Source organism: Mirounga angustirostris, unplaced genomic scaffold (assembly GCF_029215605.1).
Source record: "Mirounga angustirostris isolate CCGP_5_RB_7025 unplaced genomic scaffold, mMirAng1.0.hap1 SCAF_16, whole genome shotgun sequence".
Taxonomy (NCBI): Eukaryota; Metazoa; Chordata; class Mammalia; order Carnivora; family Phocidae; genus Mirounga; species Mirounga angustirostris.
In genome coordinates, this window is record NW_026991724.1 from 1425639 (window position 1) to 1440762 (window position 15124).

The 15124-nt window shown below is 59.7% G+C and overlaps 1 protein-coding gene across 3 annotated transcripts in view; it reads right to left on the reverse strand.

Moving 5' to 3' along the window:
* Positions 1-15124, reverse strand: part of ZNF469 (zinc finger protein 469) — a 189867-nt gene that overhangs the window by 104002 nt on the left and 70741 nt on the right. For all 3 annotated transcript variants that reach the window (XM_064581075.1, XM_064581074.1, XM_064581073.1), the window contains exon 2: positions 9425-9500. The gene's annotated coding sequence lies outside the window, so the exon portion shown is untranslated. The remainder of the gene's footprint in view (positions 1-9424; positions 9501-15124) is intronic.

A 15124-nucleotide genomic window follows, 5' to 3' on the forward strand; every position in this document is an offset into this window, starting at 1 on the left:
TGGCCGGGCCGGTGGTGGGTCAGAGGACGGTCAAGTCCTGCTTACAGGTATGGTTTTAAAAGACTTGGACCTTTTACAAATCTGAAGCCACGGAGAAGGATCGGCTTTCTGGGCAGCAGGGCCCACGTGCCCCCAGCGCCCTGAGCTCACCGCCCTCCCTCTCCTTCCATCTGCTCAGAGCAGGACCTCGCTCCCGGGTGCTAAGCCGAAGCAGAGGTGCAGGCGGGAGGTCAGGCGCGACCTCGTCCGACAGCTTCGGCTCCAGCTTGCTGCGTGCTGTGGGAGGAGCAAGGGCCCAAGGCAGGCCCGAGACCCCAGGGCCACACGTGGAGGCACACAGGAACACGCTCAGGAGAAGCCGCGGGAAGAGTGGGCGTGGATGGCAGGAGGGGCAGTCACGCAGGGGCCGTCACCCCCGCCAGCTGCCTGCAAAGCACTGAGGCGTCTCGATGGCACCTCCAAGCGCCCCATGTGCCCGCAGACCGTCGGCAAGACCAGGGACCCGCCCACCGGCCGCCAGCACCTGGCCCAGCCCTCCCCCTCGCCGGCCCCTCCTTGGCCAGCTGGCCTGCAAGTGCACCGAGCGCAGGGCTCCTTGGAGTACGGCCCCCACGCGTGGGAGGGCGTCTGGGGGTGGGGGCCGCCGTGGGCCCGAGACAGACAGGCGGCTGTTTGCTGAGAACCAGTTTGGAGACACCCTGGCTCCACAGTAGCGTTTTCACGTCTGACCCAACCGGCACCAAAGGCCACCCCCTGCCCCGTCCGAACAGCGGCACTGCCGAGCCGCGTGGCAGCTGACGTCCTGCCCCCACCCCACGCGGCTGGGGCCTGCCCGCGCCCCTGGGCCCTGGCAGCAGCCAGCAGGTGGCCTGCTCTGGGGCCTTAGGGCTGAGGCAACACATCAGGGTCCTGCAGCCTGAGGAAGGGAGGTTGTAAAGGCACCGCCAGACGGGGCCACTTCCTGCCCTCGAGAGGCAATATCCTCTGCAGAGCAGAGCCCGAGGTGAGGCTTAGCAAACCCAGGCTGACTGGATGCGGGACGTGGGACGCGCCAGACGTAATCTGTGCAGTGACAGCAGACTCCGTGTCCGCGGCCGGGTCCTGCGTGCCGGGAGAACGGGCGGTCACGGCTGCATCTGCACCAGCCCTCTCCTGGAGAAATGTGTCTCTTGGCACAAGCCCTCCCAGCGCACGGAGTGCAGTGACGGACAAGGGGGACCGCCAGTCCTCGTCTGGGCCCCTCCCTGTGTGCGTCTGTCATGTGTGCCCGGGGCACAGGGGAGCCTGCGCCGCGGACCGAGGCTCTCGGGTGGCAACTCTATTCACAGCCCACAAGCGACGGCGCCGTCACAGCCGACCCATTAGCAGAGGGGCATCTAAAGCCAGGGGCATCCTCCACGGGCCTCAGCCCTGCTGATTCCGGGGCCGAGGGGCTCTCGCTGTCCCTGTGTCCCAGGATGACCCCACCAGCTTGGGTTGTGCTCGATGGGAAATCATTCTTCAGTGATTACAAGGACCTGCTGTTTACCCTTAAAACATAGCCCCCCCCGTCCCCGTTTTCTTTGTGATGCCCGCAGTGTTGGGAGATCTGAGTAAGTGACCTTTGGTGTACATTTACTCATTTACCTCCTCCCTTGCTCTTTCCCTGGATAGACAGGTATTTATTAAGGACTGGTCTGCAGAGATGGCTAAGGTCCAGGTTAAGGGGTTTCCGGTCATTTGAGAGGAAGCAGGTGTTTCTTTTTAGCCCCTGGACCCCAAGAGGCCCTGGGGAAGGGAGTCAGGTCACCAGGAAAGGCTTTGTGGGTGGGTGGCCTCTTCCTTCAAAGAACATGCCGTCCAGTAATGCAAGTTTGTGTGTCTTGTCTGTGTCCTTGACTGGACTGGGAGTTCTGGAGGCAGGGATCACAGACCAGCACAGTCCTGGGCAAAAAGCATTTGATGGGCATTGAATGATTGGGTTTGCAGTATGGCACTAAAGGCCAAACTTACACTCCCTAACCATAGGGGAAGCAGGGAGACAGCACTAGGCAAGTATCTGTAGAAGGAAGAAGGGAAGGAAGGGAGGCTCCATCCAACGACTCATCCACCCATCTATCCACCCATCAACATATCCATCTATCCATCCCTCCACCCACACACCCAGCCACGGATTCACTCATCCATCTAATCATCCATCCATTGATCTATCAATTGATCAATACATCATTCCATCCACACATCCATCCATCCGTCCATCCATCCATCCATCCATCCAACCATCCATCTGCCCATCCATCTGTCCATCCATCCAAACATCCAACCATCCAACCATCCGCCCATCCATCCATCCAACCATACATACATATATTAATACATCCACCCATTGACCCACCCACCAATCCACCAGTGGATCTATCAGTTGCTGATCAATCTGTCAATCAATCCCCCATCCATCTACCCATCCACAGGCTTCAGTCAATGCAGGAGAATGGAAGGGAAGTGGGATTCATGTTTCTGGCTGCTAGTAGGGCCCCTGCCATTGATCTCATCATTCTGTATGAAGGATGAGGACCCTGGGCTGGAACTGTCTGGATTGCTCTTCAGAAGGCCTGTCTAGTGGACCAGAGAATTCAAGTTCAGCTAAGTTTGGATGCAAATCAAATTTCACTAGAAAAACATGTTTTCTAATAGGCTGGAGGTGCTGATATATGGGAACATGGCCTAGGGTCATGACCAGAGAGCCCTGGACACTTGCCGGACACCGTGTGGCCAGTCTGTGGAGGAGCGCACTTGGTAGCGGGTCTGGCCTCTCAAGCAGGTGCACCGAGGTCCAAGGGCTGCCGCCTGCCTGCACATCAACCTGCACATCCAGCATCCCATTCCCTCCTGTCCCTGCCTTCCCTCGGGTGTGGTGCAGGGTCCGGCCCTTCACTGTTGCTTGCCCGCCGCGCTTTCCAGGGAGGCGCTCCACACTTCCCACTGTAGCCCTGGGAGGCGGTTCGATCAGCCCCTTGCGCCAAGCGGAGAGCGGAGGCCCAGAGAGGCTGCTTCTCGTTCTGGGATTCACGCAGAGATGCCTGCTCGGGCCTCACCGCCTGGCACCCGGCCTGCTGTTACTTCTTTCACTCGCTCCCTCACTCATTCATTCCCTCATTCCCCAGACGGGGACTGAAAACCCGTGGGGTGCCGAGCCCTGTGCGAGACCAGGGCGCCCGTGGCGACTCAGCCTGGGGGTGGGGGTGGCGGTGGCCAAACAGGAACCTGTCTCTCCGTGCACCCTGGGAGCTGGGAGTGTTTACGTTCTCACCATTTATTACAGTGAAGTCATACATGAAAGGATAGAGCCCTAAAACGTTTAAGAATTCCTCAGGAAGAGAAGGACTCAGTCTTGAATGTGATGCGGTTCAAGGCTTTGAACTGAACCCCACTAGCTCCCTGTGTGAAGCCGAGCACAGCCCCAAAACATCACGGCCCCGCTGCGGCCCTGGGGTGACAGGTCAAGGGAGGGGCATCGCCTGCCAGGCAGGGACATCTTCCAACATCCACCCCTTTTCTGCAAAAAAATGTATTTTATCCCCCCTTGTGGGCACAGTTCAAGAGGAAGTGGGACATAGCCAAGAGACAACGGTGAGATCAAGAGCACAGGAAATTTTGCCTTTCATCTGAAAACTCATCAGCTGCAGAGGAAATGCGAAGCTAAGGCTCAGAGCGCATATGAATTCCTGCTGGCGAGAAGGAGCCCGTGGCCGCGGTCCCCGTCACGAGAAATGCCTCATCTCTCTGGGCTGGAGTCACCCTGCCAACGGCCATCCCGTGTCCACCGCGGCCGTCTGAACTCCGGGGGAGCGCCTGGAGGCTGTGACGTGGGAACACACGGTCCCCGGATGGGGCGCTGCCCCCACCCCACATTCCGAGATGTCCCAGGCTCCAGGCACTCAGGAATGCCCACGGCCTTCAACGACAGAGTGAGTTTTCTTGGCCAGAGAAAGCAGTTTCCTGGTAGGCGGTGTTGCAAGGGATCCCCTCCCCCACCATATAAAGCACGCAACGCGCGTGTGGTTTGGGGGGCTGTGTTTTTGGTCCACAGAGCCCGACGTGAAGTCTGCCGGCTCGGGCACTTCTAGCGTCTGTTATCAGGATCCGGAGGCGCACGGACCGAGGGAGAGCCGGGCACGCGCCTCTCCTCGGAGTCTAACACCTGCAGCAAGGCCCCAGCTCCATGACTCTCTCAGACCAGGCTCTTGCCTCTACCTCGGTTTCTTCACTTGTAAAGGACTAAAGTAATACTGGTCCCTTTGTGTCTCTGTCACCTATGGAGACTAAGGCTCCTCGGACGGTAGTCCCTGCCCCAAGAGGAACAGGGGGCAGGAAGTCAGGACACCTGGGCTGGGTCCTCGCTGGACAGTCTCTGGGTCTCCATCTCTCCCTCTGTATGACAGGGTGTTACGTGGGGTGGCATCGAGGGTCCCTCCTAGCTCCAGTACTCGCGGATTCTCCTTGACGCAGGCTTGTTTTTGAATCATCGTGGAGTCCTCTAACATACATAACAGTTGCTCAAGAAACGTGTGCTGAATTCATGAATAAGTACAAGTGTACATGCCAAAGGAGTAATGCAGATCGTAAGTATTGTAAGGGTTACAAGAAAGAAGCGATGGCTTGGGACTGAGGAGGCTGGGAAGGCTTCCTGGAGGAGGTGGTAGTTGCATTTAGCCTCTAGACTGATAAAGTTTGGATGGGTATAGGGGGAGGAGATGATGTTCTAGGCAAGACAAGTGGAGTGAACAAAGGCGCACATGATGAGTCAAACACAGGTCCAGCCACCAAGGGGCCTGAGCGACAGAGCAGAATAAACACGTTTGAAGATAGGCCCCTTCTGCTCAGGAAGCTACTGGGGGCACGCTCCAGGAACACAAGGGAGTAAAGCAAAGTGAATGATGGATCTTGGAAGCAGGGGATCCAATGGGAGAGCAAGGTGGGGACCCTCCCCGGGAAGATGGGGGGATGAGGCTCCCAGAGCATCACCCGGGCACCGGGCAGAAAGGACAGCCTGTCAAGGCGTGCAGCAGAAAGCTCCAGAAGAGACTTCTTCATGGGGATGAGATGGAACATGGTCTGAGGTGCTCGAGGGTGTTGAGAGGGGACCCCCACGACTGGGAGGGAGTTGGGTTCGAGTTAGCAATCAGTGCACAGGAAAGCAAGCCAGCCAACCCCAACCAACCAACACAAACCCAAAACACGCATAACACAGGGTGTAATAACAACCAGGAAAGGCCTGACCAAGCACGGCCACGAATCGTGGCTGCGTGAGCATCAGGACATCTGCAGTGCCGTGGACCTCACCAGGGGGTGCAAGAGGGTGGAGATCAAACACACGGTGTCTAAATCGGAACTTCAAGAGGTAGTAATCCACGGACATTCCCAGTAATACGGTGACAGAGACCACGAGAATCAGCTCCACAAACTGAGCGTAATTACGTGAGGACAGGAAATGGTGCTGGGGGAGGGGACACGATTTCTCATCGAAGCCTTACAGAGCTCTTTCCTGGCCTAAATGATGGGTGTTTATAACTGCAGCAAGAAGGTGAACTAAGTAAAAGGTGGGATTTACCACCATTTCGTTAAAGAACAGAGGAGGGTTCACCCAGCCCATGCCGCTGCGTGGCGCCTGGGGCCAGGGCTGCCCCCTGGTGGGTGTGGACAGCGGTGCAGCCCCTGGAAGCGCGGGCTTGGCTGGCGCGTTGTGCACGCGCGTCCTCTGCACGCAGCATCCACGAGCACGCTTGCGCCTGGACACGCCCTCGCACGGCGGGGGCTCGGGGTGAGCCTGGCGGCTTTGCCGGCAACGGTGACAGCGGGGAGCTCCCCCGTGTCCATGGGTGGGAGGACGGGTCAACAGACTGGGGCTCACACAACGGGCAGCACACAGCCTCACGGCAGAAACAACATCCATGCGATGAAGCGAGGCCCGGGACGAGACACCCCGGATGACACCATGCTCGCACCCTGCAGCAAGGACCTGGGGCTCAGGGACACTGTCTGCTGGCGAATCCAAAGAGAGCAAGAGAACAGGAAGAGCATTAGGAGTGAGGCTACCTCCGGGGGCAAATCTGGGGGCGGGCACGTCCCAAGGAGCCACGATGGGCTGGTGGTGGCTGTGTCTTGGCCGGGCGAGGGGGCGCTGGTGGGCGCATAGCTCTCCTGGCTTTGCGTGTATTCCCCTGAATGCGGCAAACACACCGTAACAGGATGGGGAAAGGATGGGCAGGCCATGGGCCTTCTGGCAGCCTGTGCCACGGGCCACATTGGGGGCATTGCGGGCAGCATGGGGGGCGTGAGGGCATTTCCTCATTCCTTCCCGAGATCAGAGCAGCTCACCTGGGCATCGGGCGAGAGATGCCACGTCCTCCGTGCAGACATGGCATCCCCTCCCACACCTGCTCGAGACAAAGCGCCAGCAGGGGCCCAGGCCAGGTGTGGGGGGACAGCCGTCTGCAACCCCCAGGGGCCCAGCAGCCCAGGGAGGTAGCGGGGGCTGGTTCCGGGGGAGGTTTCAGCAAACACGCAGGTGCAGAAACCACCTGGGGGTTGAGACCACCGATAACATCAGATTTTGGGGACCAGGACCACAGTCTGGGACTCAAGGAGCACGTCCACTGTGCCACGCAGGGAAGCACCACGGAATCCTCGGTCCTAACCTGTAAAGGGTTCTGTGGGGAAGGACAGGGGAGCATCTGGGGACCTGTGGCTTGCAGGAGTTCACCCATGTTAGGACAGACAGGACGAGCGAAACCTCCAAGGACCAAAGGCATGGCCATGGCAGAAGAATCACATCCCTGGCCGACTGACCGGGACCGCCAGGGGTTAATGTGGGTAGACAGTTCCAACATAGAAAGGAAATGCTGGTATCCCAGAATGCACGTCCCCCGTGGGCCGAGCTAGCGACATGGGACGCAGGGCCTGACTGAGTCAGCAGGAGCCTCTGCACCTGTCAGATCAGGTGTCTGCCTCAGACACACCTGCGGCCCTGCCTGTCCTGTGGCTGCAGCCCCCCCACACTCAGCACCCCCATGGGAGGAGCAGGTGCCTGGCCTCGGCTCCGACCACAGGAGTGGCTCAGGGATGGGCGCCTGGCCCTTGCCCCCAGCCCTGGGTGGTGGTGACTCATGGGAGCCCCAGCAAAGCTCGGGGGCAGGTCGGGGGAACCACACCCTGAAGGCATTGTTTGGCCTTCGAGTCAGAAATGCTGAAAGAATGGTGCGGCAGATCCACAGATTTACCACCACAGCCCACATTGCCCGTCACAAGGTTGTCTGCCTCGCCACCCCTCTATCTGCCTGTTGATCCTCCTAAGTCTGGTACATTTCAAAGGAAGGGCAGACGGCCATATGTACCCGCCCTGAACACTCCAGCACTCGGGCCAATAACTAGAGTTCAGTATCTGCTTAGGGCTTCCTTTTAGGGGAAATTCATCCGTGGTGAGGTGCACACATTGTAAGTGTACCAGTCAGTGGGTCTGAGAAAGGCGCCCGGTGTGGATCAAACCCTGCCGGGATGGGGATGGCTTCCGGCGCTCAGGACGGGGCCCGCGCCCCCAGCCCCTCACACAGCCAGCTACTCACGCACCACTCAGTGTTCGCTCCAATAAATGTCAAAGGCCAACAGACCATTTATGCAGCCGCGTCCCAAATCCTTAGAAACGAGAAGATGGGTCGGCAAGTCTCCGACATGACACGCTGGCCACGATCCTGATGGAATTGCACTGGCCCTGCTCGTGCCCTTTAAGCTAAATGTCAAGGTGCTTTGGATCCTGCCTACCTGCCCGGAAGTAGCACACCCCGGGTCACCCCGCGCCCCCTGGAAAACCTTTCTGGGGATGGCGTTTCACAGATGCAGGAAACAGCTGCTGCATCCCCCTGGGGACCCCGAGATGTGGCCGCAGCAGGGACCCCACTGTCGTGGGCAGGAAACCTTACATGCTTACGGTCAGGTGCTTTCTCCTGTGCTTTGCCTCTGCCGCACGTAGCCATGTGGACCAGCTTGCCGAGAGGGTCTCGGGTTGGAAGCTGGCGTCTGGCCGGGTGCTGGCCGGGCGCTCCACTCAGACCCAGCCACGCCCCCACCTCTTACAGAGGCTCAACGTTCCCACAGCATCTTCAGCAGGGTAGACCTCAGGACATGACTCCCTTCCCAAGGGAAACTGAAAGCCGGGGGCCAAGGGCCAAGGGTGTGACAGGTGACACTGGCAGGCTCCTCCCGCCTCTGCCCAGAGACGACCCTGGGGCTTCTCGACAGAGCACCAGGGGACTGCACCCCGTGTTCACGTCCAGCTTCCGATGTGATCCCCCCCCGGCTCAGCCTGGGGTTCAGGGTAAAAATGCAGACCCAGAGTCACTATTTCTAACCCATTGTCCACTACACTCACCCAGCCCTGCCTTCCGCCCCTGCGTAGACAGCACGGCCTCTGTGCCATGCCCATCAGTCACCTTGGACCTGGAGAATGACCATTTCCCACCCTGGGTGCATTCTGAGACCCCCTCAAATGTTTGCTCACACCTCTTAGTCCATGACCACCCCAAAGTGTGCACTGACGTCAGCTCCACACCGACCGCACACCGACGTCCACACGGACTAACCCACGGACCCGCGTCAGCTCCACACCGACCACATGCTGACGTCCACACGGACAAACCCACAGACCTGCGTCAGCTCCACACCGACCGTGCGCCAACGTCCCAACATACTAACCCACAGAACCATGTCAGCTCCACACTGACCGTGTGCTGACATCCACATAGACTAATCCACAGAACGACATCAGCTCCACACTAACCATGTGCTGACGTCCACACGGACTAACCCACAGACCCGCGTCAGCTCCACACCGACCGTGACGACGTCCACACATACTAACCCACAGAACCATGTCAGCTCCACACTGACCGTGTGCTGGCGTCCACACAGACTAACCCACAAAACCACGTCAGCTCCACACTGACCACGTGCTGACGTCCACACGGACTAACCCACAGAACCACATCAGCTCCATATTGACCATGTGCTGATATCCACACAGACTAACCCACAGAACCACATCAGCTCCACACTGACCACGTGCTGATGTCCACACGGACAAACCCACGGACCCGCGTCAGCTCCACACTGACCATGCGCCTATGTCCACACGGACAAACCCACGGACCCGCGTCAGCTCCACACCGACCACGCGCAACATCCCAACATACTAACCCACAGAACCACGTCAGCTCCACACTGACCACGTGCTGACGTCCACACGGACTAACCCACGGACCCGCGTCAGCTCCACACTGACCATGAGCCAACGCTGGTGCAGCTCTCACCGTGCACAGTATAACAACAAGTGTCAGTAAAATAAGCAGGATGTGGCACCATATCCAACTGCAGAGAAGAGGCCACTCCTTACCTTTGTGATCCCTGGTCACAGCTGCGACTTCCGTGGGTCACTGTCCTCACAGCTGTCTCTCAGCCACCAGCAGACTCTGTGGATTAGAAGCGCGTGTTTAGATGGAAAACCCTACGCAGCAGCACCAGGGCCTGCCAGCCTCTGAGCCACCACACTCCAGGTTCAAGCGCAGAGGGACAGGGCCCTGCTGGACGGCTCTCCCCACGGGTCACCCTCTCTGAGCCCACCCCAGCTCCAGGTCGACGACCCAGCAGTGTTCACTTTTCCCTCCACAGTGCCACCGTCACCTGCAGACACCTGCAGGCAGAAGAGTCGCCTGCAGGCACAGCGTGATCAGGCTGCTCTGGGCCTTCCTTCTTTTTCTCACCCAAGTACTTGGGTAGAAATCTGATGTGCTCTGTGGTCACTCATGGCATCCCCGGGAGGAGGGGTGTCCCTGTCTGCCCCCATCACCACGGACATCCGCTTGCTGCCATGTGTGGGGCCCCCTGCCCCGGTGGGGGGGGCTTCTCTGCAGGCTTCTGTGAGTGGACCCTAGTCCATGTTGGTCTCTGCTGGTGGCCAGCCCTCACGTCTCCTTCCTCCAGGACTCTGTGTCTCATGCCAGACCTCCTGGCCAGCAGCTGTGCTCTGGGCGCCTCCCAGGGTCTCCCCCCGACGCCCCCGGTTGGTCCTCTGTTAGCTTGCTCATCCTCTTTTCTTGCCGGGCAGCCAGACAGTGAAAGTGGCAAGAACCTGGATGCCAACCGGACACTTGGTCCCTGTCCGCAGTCCCGGGAGGCTTCAAGGAGGGGGAGGATCAACACTGAGACAAATACCCACTTGGGACCCACACGGAAATCAGAGTCAAGAGCCCGTGTTCCACCCCAGCCTGTGGGCGGGCTTCCAGGGAGCTGGCTCCCACCCACCTTTCGGAGCCTCCGGCTGCCCACTTAGGACGCAACACGAGGGCCGTGCTGGCCTCCCTCCCAGGATGGCCACCGGGGGAAGGATGCTGTGGGGGCTCAAGAAGTTCCACAGCGGTGGCTCTGGGAGCCTCCCCAGCCCTGGCTGCAGGTATGTTGCGAGATGCCGTCCCCTCCTGCGTCCTCCCCAACACCCGTGTGCGAACAGACTCTCTCTAATCTGAAGTGGCCCGGAGACTTGGTCCAGGCTTGGTCTTCAGGCCTCAGCCGTGTCCTCACAAAGCGGGCGGGTCTATCCTCCCCGGGTACTCGCGGCTCCCTCCGCCCTCCGGTTGATCTGGAATCACTCGACTGTCAGCAAAACAGAAAAAACAGCAGCTTTCAGAGCCCAAATACAGCGCGGGCTCCCAACTCATCTGCTGCCTAGTTCAGAGTCCCCAGGCCGCCGTGGCCTGTGGGGACATCTGGGCCCTACCACACCAGGGCCCAGACCTCAAGGGAGGGCACTTAGCTCTTGGAGAACCCCTGTCTCACTCTTTCTTTTAACTCTCTCCATCGGAGGGCGCTGGTGTGCGTGCGTGCGTCTGTAAACAGCCTGGCTGTTTGCACGGGGCCTGGCGGTGCCCTGTATGCCAGCTTCCTGCAGAGCCGGCCCGGAACCCTGTCGGGCCCAGGAAGACGTGCTCTAGGTCCGTGGTGGTGAGGGAAGACCAAGGGCAACGTGGCGAGTCTTCTGCGAAGCCGCAGCCTGTATTCTATGAGAGCCCTTCCGTGGGGAGACGTTCCTGCGCGTAACGGACACGCAGACGAGTGAGTGCACAGCACACTGAGTTGCCACATGCTGAGTGCCCCACGTAGGCACAGGCCCCCCCCCAGCCAGGCCACCACCTGACGGGCGTGGAGTGGGGTGCTCAGCGGGGCAAGTGTTCTTGGTACAATCGGAGTGGCTTCTGTCATTCAACTGTATGCTTAGGAGAGTCGTCATATTTTTATTTATTTATTTTAGATGGAGAGAGAGCATGAGTGGGGGGGAAGGGTAGAGGGAGAGAATCTCAAGCAGACTCCCTGCTGAGCGCAGAGCCCCGCTTAGGGCTCGATCCCACAACCCTGAGATCACGACCTGGGCCAAAACCAAGAGTCAGACCCTTAACCGACTGTGCCACCCATGTGCCCCAGTATCTTTATTTATAGTTGTGGCAAAATATACATGGCATAAAATTTACCATCCTAACCATTTTTAGGGGTAGAGTGGGTGGCATTAAGTGTGTTCACGACGCTGTGCAGCTATCCCCGCCGATGGCCCCCACGGCCCGACTTTTGAGCTCATAAAACCGACACTCTGTCCCCGTCATGCACTCCTCCCCACTTCCACCATCTACTCCCTGTGTCTACGAATCTGACTCCTCTGGCGACCTCGTGTGCATGGAATCCCATAGCGTTTGTCCCGTTGTGGCAGCCGATCTCCCTGCCATGATGTCCTCAGGCTTGGAGGTCCCTTCCTTTTTAGGGCTGAGAAATGTCCCACCGTGTGTAGCTCGTTTTGCTGACCCGCACTTCCCTCGATGGATACGGGAGCTTCCCCTATTGGCTGTTGTGAATTAGGAGGCTGTGAACGTGGGTGTGCAAACAGGGGAACCTGCTTTCACTTCTCATGGGGGTGCACCCAGGAGTGTAACTGCGGGACCGTGCCCAACAGCAGGGCGTGAGGGCATGCTTCTGTCTCCTGACAGTGCCATCCTGATGGGGGTGAGCGGGGGTCTCACGGTGCTTTTTATTTGTGTCTTCCTGATGTGGAGGGACGTGGAGCCTCTTTCCGTGTGCAGGATTTTCCCGTGTCTGTGTGCAGATTCTATTGTGCGAACACAGTTCACCTGTCCGTTTATCGATGAGCATCCGGGCAGTGTCCAGCTCGGCACTGCGAGCAGAAGCATTCCCCCCCAGGAGTGGAATGGCCGGGCCGTGGACAGGGAAGGTGGACGGCTTCCTGGTTCACACCCCCTGCCCTGCGTGCATACCTCTTCCACATCTCCACGTCCCCTGAATGCTCGGCATGGCCGAGTCACCCCAGACCTCCTGGTGAGCGGACGGTGTGTCTCATGGGGGTTTTCATTACATTTCCTAAGGGCTAATAGACGGAGCACCTTTTCCTACATTTACTATTTGTTTGGATTTCTTCTCTTTGAGATGTACGTTCAACGCTTTTTCTCTTGGGGTGTTTATCTTTTCCTAAAAACGTGTGTTGTGCATAACGGCCCTCTGTTGGATGAGCGTGTGTCGAGGAGACGCCGTTAGGGCTGGAGCCTCCATGGTCTTTCTACAAAGGTTGTTCTTTCCCTAACACACCCTCATGCCCATTGCACCTGATAGCTTCCAGTAGCGACCTCATTCACTCGTTCACCCACGATTGCGAGCCTGGGCCGCATCTAGAGCCTAAACCTGCCCCTGCCGCGCCCCCTCCCCGGGCTTAGTCACGGTCCGGCCAGGCGTGCGGCTTCCCTCCTGCGCTGTGCAAGCCGCCCCCGGGCCACCCGCCCTGCACGCACACCATTCCCAGGCAGCGTGCCGCACACCTGGGCCTGTGCTGGGTCCCGCTGCCCCGCCGTCCCTGCAGCTGACGCCACCAGAGCCCCTCTCCCGCCCGCCCTCATGACCAGCCACGCCCGTACCCGCATCCCCACGTGCTCCATCCAAGCTGTAACAGCAGCGAGACCACGGGGCCCACTCTTAGTAACCACAGCCAAGACGACAGTGGTTTGCGTTGCTGAGCTCTGCGGGAAGCCAGCCCTGGAACGGGATGGGCTAGGCAGTGTCTCACTGACTCCTAACAAGCCCGTGAAGCTGGTTCTGTTTTTATCCCCCTCTTATCGATGAGGGCCCCTGGGGCTCAGAGAGGCAAAGCAGCTCGCCCCGAGCCACACAGCAAGTCAGTGACAGCACGGATTCCAACCCTGGACAGGGACCATGCCTGAACGGCTGAAAACTGCAACAGAGGAGCCCAGGAATGCGTGAGGCTCAGGCACCAGCCGCCATCTCAGAGCCAGAGGGCTCCGCAGTCAGCCTCTGCACGGGCCTCCCAACACGACACGACCCACCCAGCAACCGGCTCTCCTTCCTGGGAAGGAACGGTAAGGAGGAGCAGGCAAACGCCAGGAGAAACCTAACAAGCCGAGGTGCACAGCCATGCACACTCTCCCTAGTGCTTCGGGTATTTGGCATCTGGGTGCAGCTGAGACATGTCGGGTCATCTAAGTGTCCGTAGAGGCCGGCGAGCAGTTATGGTGACAAACAGGCCCCTCGGGGAGCTGCTCAGACGCCTGGACCCTTGTCGGTTCCCATGTCGGCTCACTCTGCAGGCACGGGAGGCTCGTGCTCACTTGGGGCCTGAGGGTGGCATCTGGGGCTGTCTGTCTGTCCCCATCACAGGACACGTCTGTGCTGGGGAAGGAGCTGCAGCCAGGCGGGGGCATGGGGAGTGTCAGGAGGTGGAGGTATGAGCCCCAGGTCGGGCTGGGGAGGCCCTTGTCCTGCCAGGCCTCAGCATCCCCCAGGGTAGAAAGTTCTGGGGGCTGCGGGAAGTTTCGCAAACGAGGCACAGTTCTGTTTGTCGTCACATCAATGCGGGGTTTCCCAGGCAGGAGAACAAAACGTCAGGGGCTGCAGAGCCTACGAGTCTAATCTGAGGCTAGGAGGCGGGAGGGAGGGCACACCCCCTGCACTCTGCTGTCCTCTGGGCAGCCCCCACCTACTGCCGGTCACCCTGGGCTTTCGGACATGAAGGAAGGCGGCACCCTAGCCTGGGAGTCTGCAATCTCGAGCAGCCTGCTGGCTGTGCCGGGTGTTGGGCCCTGTGGGGCGTGCCCCAGCCCGCCCTTGCAGGGAATCCCCTGGCTCTGGAACTCCCATGAGGGAGCAGCAGCCTGGAGACGCACCCCGAGCACTGTTGGCAGCCCCTCCCCAAATAGAAGTGGGAAGCGTAACCCTTGCCTCATCTCTGCCGTTTGGAGCGCGGAGGTAGCCGGAGACCACGGGTCCAGAGCCACAGATCGCTGCCCAAAGCTCCCTGGGGGGCGGGGAGAGGGGCAGAAACCAGAGGCAGACACGGGCCTGTGAGTGGGTGCTTGCGGGGGCAGAACCCTCCCGCGGGGACTCATGGGCATGTCAGGACGAGCCTCGGCAGAACCGAGACCTCATCTTGCGTGTCAGCTAGCCACAGAAGCACCTGATAGAGTGAGGATCAGGGAATGTGGGAAGCGGAGCGGCTGACCCAGAGCACTGTGCTCCCGGTGTTGATTCACAGCACGACCTGGCCGTCTGGAGAAGGCCCTGCCCTCCGAGCTCCGAGCTCCTCAGCAGGCTGTGCCTCGTGGCTCCCGCCAGCCGCCAGGGAGCAGGTCCCGCGCCAGACGTGGAGCGTTCTTTCCTGGCATCCCTCGCGCGACCCCAGACCCGGGCGTCCCCACGTCCCTGCACAGACAAGGCCGAGAGAACCGCTCACGAGGCTGTGGCCCATCAGAGGCCGCAAAGAAGGCCGCCTCCTCCGCCCGATGCCTCATCCATTCAGAGGGGCACTGGGTGGCAGCACTAGGGGAAGGACAAGACAGCGCCTCCCGGACGGGGGGCCCCAAACAGACATGGGGAAGAGGGACTGCAGGGTCTGGCGCCAGCTCCACCTGACCCCTCACCCCAACACCTCGACTGAGGGAGCATGGCCCCAGAGGGCAGCACCGTGACCTTCCCTGATGCCCATGCGGGTAGTTCCTCAAAGATCAACCCACACATGCATGCACGCGACACG